An 11,654-nucleotide genomic window follows, 5' to 3' on the forward strand; every position below is an offset into this window, starting at 1 on the left:
TGAGATTTTTTCACTGGCTCTAGAACCCCCTTGGGCCCTGGCCTCTGATTTTCAGTTTCATGATCATTTTAAAGACGGTAGGACTCCTTGCACGAGTGATCAGCTCGTCGCAAGGCCTCTATCTAAACACAGGACAGCACAAACACAGAATAAACACATACGGATATGTGAATACCAGTGTTCATGTATCTTTATCATCTCTTGCTGTAATTACATAAAATAGGTACACCTACAACAATAATAATAATGATCACAAGAAGGTCTGGGAAAACTAATAATTTACTACCCTTTGATAAGACCCGTCCAACAATTCTTCTATTAAGATTTCCATATTCTGGGATATAACGCCGTGTAGTCCGTTGAAATTCAACCACCACCTCGGATGAACAACAGACCTCAGCTTTCCACTTCCTTTCGCGCTGGTTTCTTGCTTGGCTTATTCTTCGACCCTGAAGAAGGAGACGACATGTTCTTCCGAAAAATCCGTTGACTTTCAACGGACTAAACCAGTCCAGTCCAGTAAATTGCTGCTGGACCTCGCCAGCACAGTCGTTCTTGGTTTTGAGTCCCGTTGGGATGCATGGTCTAGTTTACTTAATTTTTGCTCGTTCCAGGACCGTCTGTGTGTTTGAAAATGGCGTCTCCTCTTCGACGAGAGGAGAGATTTGGTTTTGTATCCCAGAAGAAAACAATAACTCTTCATAATCACCTCTGCGAGAACCTCAAATCCTAATTATTTTATTGTTGCGTGCCAATTCGTTACCGAGTCGTTGCCTAGCAACGATATTGAGAATACACATACAGAAACACAGCAAAGAGATTTCCAAGTATTTGTGTCTTTTGTTAGATAGAATCGTAAAGAAAACTGTCTGCAATTTGAAGTATTGATGACGGCCATGTGAACGCTTCTGGTGTATTTAGGGTTGGCGTTATGTGGGATGATGCATTCGCGTGGGGGGCCTCACAGACTTTGCTATGCTAGTGTTAAATAATGCAAGAGAATGGAAGGGGATCCAGATCCCACAAGGTTGTGCTTTTTAGCATACCGGACGAGAGACAAAGACCAAAAATCCAGTAATCCTGGTTATTGTACACCAACGTCAGTACCCCTTAGGATCTATGTAACATTCTACATTTAATTAGTGTGTAAGTATGAAGCGTGACCTCTATTCACTGTTTTCTTTACCCTCACTGTTACATGATATGCTCAGACGTAACAAATCGTGCAGTAACCTCAACAGGACCGCCCTATTTTGATAAAAGAAACAAACTTAATATTCTCAGATCTCCACCCGGACTTTCCGATTAAAATTTGAATATTCCAGAACTGTACTCACACTATATAGCCTATTATACGACTACCGGGGTTCGAGTCCCGGTAGAAGCAAGATTCTCCCTTCTCCATAGAGTCAAGACCGGCTCTGGGGCTCACCCAGTCTTCTAGCCAATGAGTACCACGGACTCTTTCTTTCGGGGTAAAGCCGCAGGGGCATGAAGCTGACCACTCACCTCCATCTAGTGCCGAGGGCATATGTCTTCATGACGTAAAGGTAAACCTATCCCTATAACAGGCTATGGAGGCCCATAGGGTTGTGAGACGTTGAGGCTCTCACATCTAGATAATCGGCTCACAGATTGCAGTGAGGTTGTCAGTCTTACGCACCGGCCTCCCTTTAACCACCAGGAAGATTCCTGGTACTCATTTCTGTTAGAGGCTGAGTCGACCCCAGGGCCATAGTGTGGCTGGAAGGATTAGGTAAATTGAAAAAAATGCAAATTATCGGGACTCGAAAACGCGACGTTCTGGATTAATGGCGTGCTGCTAATTAAGTAAGTGCAGGGAAATTTATGTCTTTACTCTTAATATCAGAAGGCCGTTGACGGATCTTATGCCGTCGTGAACCTCTATTCTGTTCCGCTCATCTGTATTGTACTTGGAAATAAATTACTGCTTCTTCTCATGATATGACGTTCGCTTTGTCTTGAAAGCGATTACGAATAATTGAATGTGATGATTTAGTTTTCCGTGTCTTTTTTCTCACAGACGAGCTTGTGCCGTTGAAATACCACAGTACTATTAGCTACTCTTTCAAACGGAAGTACCTCTCTTCATTCTGTGGTGTTACGAAAAAGCGGGATCAGTACAAAAAACAAATTGTCCGAAATTAGATAAGTGTATCACAAAATTCTCCTCATTAAAATGATCAAGCTGAAATTGAGTCCTGTCATTAAACACATTATTTTCAATTCAGTGACAATTAAAATACGGAGTTAAATATATTACCTCATAAAAAGATGAAGTTATTTGTACGTTTAAAAAGTAATGCAGAGTGACTTCACCTTGTTTTCTGTAATAGCACAGCAATGTTAACACTTATGTAAATCATACGCTGTTGCCAAATGTTGTTAGCAGATGATTAACTGTGCAGATGGCAGGACGTAGCAGCACCTGGAACACGACGCCACTGCAAACTGTACATGAACCGGGAACAATTCATAATCATATCTCAAGGCTCCTTTTGAGTTCACTGTTTGAAAAGAATACGGAAATATCGTTCTTATGTAACCGTGTCAGTCACTCACTCATGGAGCTGAGCCCTACTTGAAAAGCTACCAATTGTGCAGCTACTCAAGAATTTCCCAGCTTTTTATGCAACCCGAAGGTTCTTTACCGTGTTCACAAGAGACCTCCACTGGTCCCTATCCCAAGCCAGATCAATCCAAAACATACCATCCCATCCTATCCCACTAAGATCCATTTTAATATTATCCACTCACCTACACCTTGGTCTTCCCAGTGGTATCTTCCTTCTGGCTTTCCCACCAATATCCTATATGCATTCCTCTTCTCCCCCATTCATGCTACATGCCCTGCCCACATCATTTATATAACCGCGTAAAATATTTAATAGAGTTCATTTTCATGATATGCTATTTTAGAAGAGGATGTAAATTGTCATTACGATTAGTAGGAGTTATCCAAGTAAATCGGTCGTACTTATACAAGTTAAAATAAATCCTTACTCCTTAAGTAGCCAAGTGCAGAGTCAGAAATAACCCAAACTTAAAGGTTGAAGATATGATAATTATCATATCTTCAATGTGCTGCGTGATCAGGGCTATCGCATAACTTGAGGGGGTGGGCGGTTATAATTGAACATGAAGCAGTGGTGGAATGATGATTAGCATGGAACTTGTAGAAAGATCCGCTTCAGTGCCACAGGAAGTAACCCAAATTACACCCAGGCCTGGGCGTTGAGACGCCAGTGTGCAACTGCCTTAGCCATGGCACAAAAAATACTCCTTGGTTTGAGCCCGCAAGCGAACTATACCGACCGAGCGACCGGCGCTTGTCCCCGATGTTAGTGCCAACTTTAGCGGATAGAGGGTGTCATGTAGTCAGCGAACGGATTCCCACGGCCGTTAATTTCGTTTTTATAGACCGGAGCCGCTATTTCCTTGAAATAGCTCATCAATTATCCTCACGAGGCTGAGTGGATCCCATTCCAGACTCACTACTTCTCAGAAAATCTGGCAGCGCCGGGAATCGAACCCCGACCTCTGGATCTGTAGCGAGGAACTCTGACCATTAGACCACAGTGGCGGTCGAACTATGGCACGGCTAACTAAATTAATTGAATTGCTCCCGTACATAAATATAAATTTTTTTGGTTGAGTACAAAAATCATTGTCATCTGAAACCCTTACCGTTTCTTCCATCCCTTGCGCCTCAAAATAAGTACGAAGTCCACTTCCGTCGTGTGGGTGTGGTAGGGTACGTCGGGAACGCAGAGCGCCATTCTCCGTATATTGACCTGATGCTTGCTCCTGACTCATCAGAAATGAAACATCATCGGTGACGTTCGGTCTGAATGATGACGCATGTCCCTGTGTAGATTCCACCATCGCCACTCCGGATTCAGGGGTGTCCAGTAGCGACCAAGGCCTCGTGAAAAACTCGTCTAATTTAAATAAAGTACTTGATCACGCTGGTTCATCGCTCGCGGATTTTTCTGCCCTGAAGATGGAGGCGATACGTCCCTCCGAAAAGTCGGTTCACACAAGATATACACCACGCCACATCCCAGAAGGCGTCATTCTTCATTCCTACAACTATAAGCTTCTTCTGGTTTCGCGTTAGCCTGAAATTGTTGGCCACCCCTGGCATTGATTATGATATATCGAATGGCATGATTTGGAAACTACGTAAAAGGAAAGCAGTTGTCTGTTTTAACTTATAATCCCAGAATTTTCCTGAAGGAACTGAGTAAAATGATGGACGCTTCTTAAGGATAGCCGGGCTTCGGCCCAAGACTTCACGAGCACGATCCAGGGGCGGTAGGTAAACTCTGTTGTTAGTGTCGATATCTCGCAAGATTAATTATAGTTGATGGTAGGAGTGTCTACTTAATCGTTGGTCTACTTCTAGCGATCTATACCAGCGGGTCCCTGCCGTGGTTTGTGGAACGCTGTTGGGCTTAGCTCAACATGGCTGTCCACAAATTTTACTAATCATTATCGGTCTACATCACATCATGTATTGGAATCAAAGTTGAAGTTGATGTCCTGTACTCCCGCTTTTACAGTAATTAAATAGGTGGAGGTTGATTAGGACGATTTCCATTTTTTTTAATTGTTTTATCCCTTCGCAATATGTCATCAACAAAACAAATATTAGCCTATCAAAAGATTGACTCTAAAAATATTATTTCTTGATTGGTGTCATAAAGTTAGTGGAAAGAAAATGGAGGAACGACTGGTAACTCCCATATCGATCCATTTTTCCGTTCGACTGTCAGACGTCGTCTTTCTGGGAATTCCCAGTTCTTCTATCCTTCTAGACGAAAGCTTAGACAAATAATTCCTTTACAGAAGACAAACTCTGAGTAGCTATACCCCACACTACTGAACTGAATATTTTCTGACAATGATTGTAATTACATTTGGGCATAGAATGAATTCAGGGAATGCAAAACATGCTTACGTACTTACTCATGGAGCTGAGCCCTTCTTGAAGAGCCGACAATTCTGCAGCTACTCAAGAATTTCCCAGTATTTTATGGAACCCGAAGGTTCATTATCGTGTTCATAAGAGCTCTTCACTGGTCCCTATCCTGAGCCAGATCAATCCAATCCATACGATCCCATCCTATCTCTCTAAGATACGTTTTAATATTGCCCACCCACCTACGTCTTGGTCTTCCAAGTGGCCTGTTTCCTTCTGGCTTTCCCACCAATATCCTATACGCATTTCTTGTTTCCCCCATTCATGCTACATTCCCTGCCTATCTCATCCTCCTTGACTTGATCATTCTAACTATACTTGGAGAAGAGTACAAGTTATGAAGCTCCTCATTATTCAGTTTTCTCCAAACTGCTGTCACTTCATAATGCAAAACATACATTGTCGTATTGCCCAGAGTCAAGTCTTATCAGATCCTGTAGAACTAATATAAATTTTTTCTCCGCCGCTATAAGGCGGAAGCATAACGACTCTCCAGTACGTCAGCAATAGGCCATAATTTTTCCCTAGTCTTTCGTTTTGCGAAATGCACGCGTAACCAACGAGGCCGTATGAGTCACTATCGCTCGTAAATAAACCTTGAGTATCACAAAGGTAAATGGAAGACACGTAGCTGTGCTGTTACTTCATGAGCTGCACCCTATTTCGTATCAGGTCTTGATATTACTCACGGTTTTCTGTGTCACTGCTGTGTGCACAGGCTTGGGTTCTTGGGTCTCGGAATTCAGTGACTCTTTACAAGTCAGTAGACAGTTACTGGCTGCGGGATATTGAACCATATTGAACCCAGCTACGGGGCCCACAAAGCCTCCTGAACAATAAGCACTCAGAATTCTTTCCCTGAGGGTAAAGGGGCCAGAGCGTCAAGCTGACATCTCTCCTTATAGTGGAAATTTTAATTATGCTTACGTATTCCAGATAACTAAACACAGGGACAATTTTATAAGCCCTGAGGTTATCACAGCCGTGATTATGAAGTTCTCTGTCTTCTGTACACGTAATATAACGCTGTTTAGTCCGGTAAAAGTTTACCGACGTTTCGGAAAAAGATATCGCCTCCATTACCATGGTGGAATGTTAAAGCAAGGAAGAGACCAGGAAGGCAGGATAGCTCAGTCGGCATAGCGACTGGCTACGGGCTGGACGGAGTTCGAGTCACGATAGTGTGAAGAATTATCTCTTTTCCGCATCGTCCAGACCGGCTCTGGAGTCTACCTAACCTCCTGTTCAATGGCTATATAGGGCTCTTTCCCTGGGGGTAAAGCGGTCGGGGCGTGAAGCTGACCACTCACCTCCAGCTAGTGCCGTGGTCAAGAAAATTTGGATCTGTACATCCACTGCCCCATACGTTTTCACAGCGTAGTGCTTAATTAGTTAAGCGCAGGGACAACTTTACGAGACCAGTATGAAGTAGGCAGTAAGCAGAGCACTTGACCTTTTTTTTTTCTTTGGGCTTTTACAGCGTCAAGTGGTTCAGTAATTAAAGATGAATTAACAAGAATGCGGAAGTAGCCATGGCATATTAGAAGATACTGTCCCACCATTTGTCTAAAGAGACTTGAGTAAACCATGATAAATCCTAACGATTACAGTCTTTTGGTATGTGACGCCGTGTAGTTTCTTAGATAGGCACGAACGTCTCGGAGAAGTTACCGCCTCAAGAAGAGCGCAGTCTTCACATTCCCCTAAGAGAGAACCTCAGTTCACACGTGATGAGGTTCGGTCAGTACAAATGACTCCGGCTTGCTGTTTCCACCAGTATGAAGCTGCGAATACTTTGAGAAGATGTTTCTCTATGGTGAGCAGGTAAGCCTAAGGTTTTGAAGGAAGAAAATCGAAACATCTTTCAAGATGTTACCCCAGAATTCGTCTAGATAGACTGAGGAAAACTACAAAAAACGTCATAGCAAATATATTAACGTATTTTCCAGAGAATGAATAATATTCTTCCTTTCTAAAGCTGGTTCTTACAGCATTAGCACTATAAACGTCCATATATTATTATTATTATTATTATAAAAGGCGATAAAGACAAAGTTGCCTCTGTGCTTAATTAATTAAGCACTACGCCATGAAGGCGTATGTGGCAGTGGATGTATAGATCCACGTTTTCTTGATCTCGGCACTGGCTGGAGGTGAGTGGTCAGCTTCACGCCCCGGTCGCTATGTTCCCGGAGAAAGAGCACCCGATACTCATTGGACAGGAGGCTGGGTGGGCCTCAAACCGATCTGGAAGACGTAGAGAGGAGACAAATGTCACCGCTACCGGGAGTCGAACTCCGACACTTCAGTCGTCCTGCCCGCAGTCAGTCGCTGTACAGACTACGCTATCCAGGCTCTTCTTATTATTATCATTATTATTTTATTAATAGTTACAGGAATGTTTATAACGAGTGACTTCGTGAATTATGTTCTAATACAAGGATGGTGAAATCGAGAGGCTAACAAAGGGCTGGGCGTGTGGATAGGATGAGAAGAAATGCATATAGAATTTTTGTGAGAATATTTTTTGAAAAGCGTCCACTGTAGAGACCGAGAAGAAAATGGGAGAATTATAATAAGCTAGATGTTCGGGTGCCGGTCACGGTAGCCGCGCGGTCTAAGGCATGAACTGTCTTCGCTCGCTCGGAAGCCGGGTTCGTGGGTTCGGATCTGTTTCCTGTGAGGTACGTACTGCATTCTTATATATTATTCTTATACACTGCCGGTCACAGTAGCCGAGTGGTCTAAGGCATGTACTGTCTTCGCTCGCTTGGAAACCGGGATCGTGGGTTCGAAACCCACTCAGGACATGGATGTTTAGTTTGTGTGAGTGCGTTTTTCTGTGTTTGTGTACAGGTAGAGGCCTTGCGACGAGCTGATCACCCGCCCAAGGAGTCCTACCGAATGTGTAAGATCTAGGAAAACCGAAGTGAACGGAGAAGTTCATGGAGGTAGGCCTAGGCCCAAATGAGGGCTGTAGTGCCAAGGAAAAAAAAAAGTGTTCGGGTGAATGATTGTGAGAATCAGATTTGTAACTGGCTCAGAATCGTGTGCAATTGCCATATTGAATTTTCGGCTTTTACTGCCGTAGTGCTAGTTGGTGCGGAAATTCCTAGCCATAACATTTTCCAAGCTCCCAGATGTACCTCGTGGGTATTGCGTGTCGTTTGTAGATCAGCTCTAACTTTGCCGTTATTCGAATGAATTCTCCCAGTCTGGAGCCCACTTTCCTTCATAGATTAACGTGTTCTAGAAACAAAAATGTAACCTATGTGTTCATCGCACAATAACACGTCATCCCACTTAGAGAAACACGCACTGATCACTCGCACGATACAGCGCTGACATCCGGTCTAGGTAGATTACATACCTGTTGTCCTTCGTAACATGTTAGCTTTGAGTTAACAATTGAAATAGAAACATAGTACTAAAGATTAATTATTGTCCATTCTGTCATCAATGGTCACCCCTGGAGAGAAAGTAAGTGATGGTTCTAAATTTGGACTTGGAATGTTAAATTATGCTTCATGTGTTTCATCTCTTTGTGAGAGGAGGCAGGCTCTGTGGGCAGGTCTCGAAGTGAAGGTACCGTGCTTCAAGAAGATGAAAAATTTTCGCCCATACTTGGGAAGTCCTAATTGGGGCTTCCTTATAAGGTAATTAGAACGATGTTCTTGCGACTTCGCTGCTTAATCCTATGCATGTTGCGATACTGTAGAATGGCTGTACCCGTTCTGGGGAGAAGGACAGAAGTTTGTCTACAGTTTTCCAGATGAATACCGGGTAGTTCCTGGGAACATACACTCATTCAGTATTGTGACGTGTATACCTTCTGCCGTGCAACGGCTAGGTAAACACATACCCGCAACACGCGCGCACGCGACGCTAGGACATCCATCGCTAGGTAACTAACCAGTATACACGCCTCCTTAAAAATACATGGGTGTTTTCCGTGGGGTCCGTGCCGAGAGTATATAAAGGGACAAAGAAGAGTCGAATATCTGCGAGTCGTAGGAGGTGACGAAAAGGGAAGTCTCAAATCTGAGACCGTAAAATATTGTCGCGAGTCCAAAGGGACTCGGACCAGAGAAAGACTGCGCTAGCAAGGGCCGAAACGAAATAATGCTCCGATCGGTTGGAAATTCGATAGAAACAGGTTTCGCTGCAGGCCTACGTATGCTGTTTCATGTTATATATGAAGTTCTGACTGACCACTGCGGCTTCAGTTTTATCATGATGTGGGAGTGTAGAGAACCTTAAGATAGCAAACAACGCCGGAAATTCACCTCACTGTACGGAAGGAAAGTATCGTCAAATAATGGGATGTATTGCCAAAACAGACGCGAACAGAATATGGTAAGCAATATCCGGTGGAATTTTTAGGCTTTGCCTTGAGACGTTTTCAGAAGGATAGGAATAGTGTAGGCAGGATATACAACTATAGAATATGTATTGACTCATTATGTTTCAGATGAAGAACACATCCTACATAAGTGAGATCCAGAAGGCACCAACTTTCCTATACCTATAGAAATTTGTTGGCCCTCCTCTGTGGTCTAGTGGTCAGAGTTCCTGGTTACTGATCCAGAGGTCTGGGTTTGATTCCAGTCGTTATCAGATTTTCTGAAAAGTAGTAGGTTTGTGACAGGTTCCACTCAGACTCGTGAAAATAATTGAGGAGCTATTTCAAGGAAATAGCGGCTCCGGTCTAGAAAACCGACATTAACGGCCGTGTGGCTCCGTTACGCTGACCACGCGACACCCTCTATCCGCTAAAGTTGACATTAACTTCGCAGACAAGCGGCGGTCGCTCGGTCAGTATAGTTCGCTTGCGGACTACAGACCACGGAGTTATAGAAATTTGCTGCAGTTTTGGTACTGGTATTTTAATACGTTCTGGTGAAGGGGGAATAGCGAAGAAAAAAAAAAGTCTACCAGAATTTAAGATCACAACTTTCCGATTTAATCGTGTTTTCCCACAATTTTTAGCGAGAAATTAAAGAAGATATTTCTGTAACGTCATAACGTATATCAAATAAATTCGTGCTTACCAGCTACAAAGAAGTATGCTGTTTAATCTTAGCTACTGATTCGGTTATCTGAGGTTCGTTAACAGCGCGTCTTCAAAGTAAATTAAGCAACATTCATCTGTCGTTATTGATAAGCTTTTAGGCCTCTGTCTGAGTTGTATTTCACATAATTTATTGCGGAAGAAAAAGTTTCACAAGTTTATGTGGATATAAAATTCTGAACAACGCTACAGTATTTTTTTAATTTATGAAATACGATGCTGGCCATTGTTGCAAGCTTATATGACTTTTCTTTCAACTTTATTTACGTAAGGTGCGCACCCATATAAAGGTATACGCTCTATTTGTTTCAGTACGCTTTCACAGTTAAACAAACTGTTTATATCCAATTGGGGTAGCTTAACATAGATTACATGTATTTTCATTTCACAGTTAGTTAAAACAATCCAGCCAAGGTCTTCGATCTTCAAATTTTCCAACTGTACAGCGTCAGAGTATGCATGAAGCCCGAAAATTTGAAGAAAATATTTCTTATATAATATTTCCGAAGTGATACAGGAGCCGGGGTAGCGTAGTCGGTATAGCGACTGTCTACGGGCCGGACGACTGAGAGTTCGGAGTTCGAGTCTCGATAGGGTCAGTAATTTTCATTTCTCCAATCGTCCAGACAGGCTCTGGGGTTCACCTAACCCCCTATACAATGGGTACCGGGGGTAAAACGGCCGGGGAGTGAAACTGTCCGCTCACCTCCAACTAGTACCGAGGTAAAGAAAATGTGGATCTGTACATTCACTCCCCCATACGCCTTCATGTCGTAGTGCTTAATTATTTAAGCATAGGGACAACTTTACCTTTTACCTTTTTTCTATATTTATCTCAGATTTCATTCTTCATTAATGGCACTAGAGCCCTTTGTTAGGCCCTAACCTCTTCTGTAAGTTTCGTCATCCTCTTTGCGCAGACGGCAGGACACCTCTGACGAGTGATCTCCCCGTCTCAAGACCTCCACCTAAACACAGGACAACACAAACACAGAATAAACGCACACACAGACATCCATGGCTTGATGGGATATCAGATTTCATTTAGGTTATTTTTCTAAGTAGCATGCCTTTAGCAGATTTATGATGTATATGTTCCATTATTCAAACAATAACATACGTAGACTATAAGGTAGAGGTAAAGCTATCCCTGTAACAGGCAGTGAAGGCCCATAGGGTTGTGAGACTTCGAGGCTCCCACATTTTCTAAATAATCGGCTCACAGATGGCGGTGAAGTCAGTCTTAGCATGGCCGGCCGCTCTTTACCCCCAGGAAAACTCTAGGTTGAGTATTCTGTTAGAGGTTGAGTAGACCCCAGGATCCCAGGGTCATAGTGCGGCTTGAAGGATGAGGTAAATTGGAAAAATGCAATAACCTCATCGGAAATCGAACCCGCCACCTTCTCACTTGTAGCATAATGCCTCAACCAACAACGTTACCGCGTGTTCCTCGACGTAGACTAAGTTTCCACTAATTAGAAAAGAGCACGATTTTTTTTCTTTTCCTTGGCACTACAGCCCCAGTGGGCCTAGGCCTACCTCCATGAACTCTCCGTTCACTTCGGTTTTTCTAGATCT

Source organism: Cryptotermes secundus, unplaced genomic scaffold (genome assembly GCF_002891405.2).
Source record: "Cryptotermes secundus unplaced genomic scaffold, Csec_1.0 scaffold246, whole genome shotgun sequence".
In the NCBI taxonomy this organism is placed as follows: Eukaryota; Metazoa; Arthropoda; class Insecta; order Blattodea; family Kalotermitidae; genus Cryptotermes; species Cryptotermes secundus.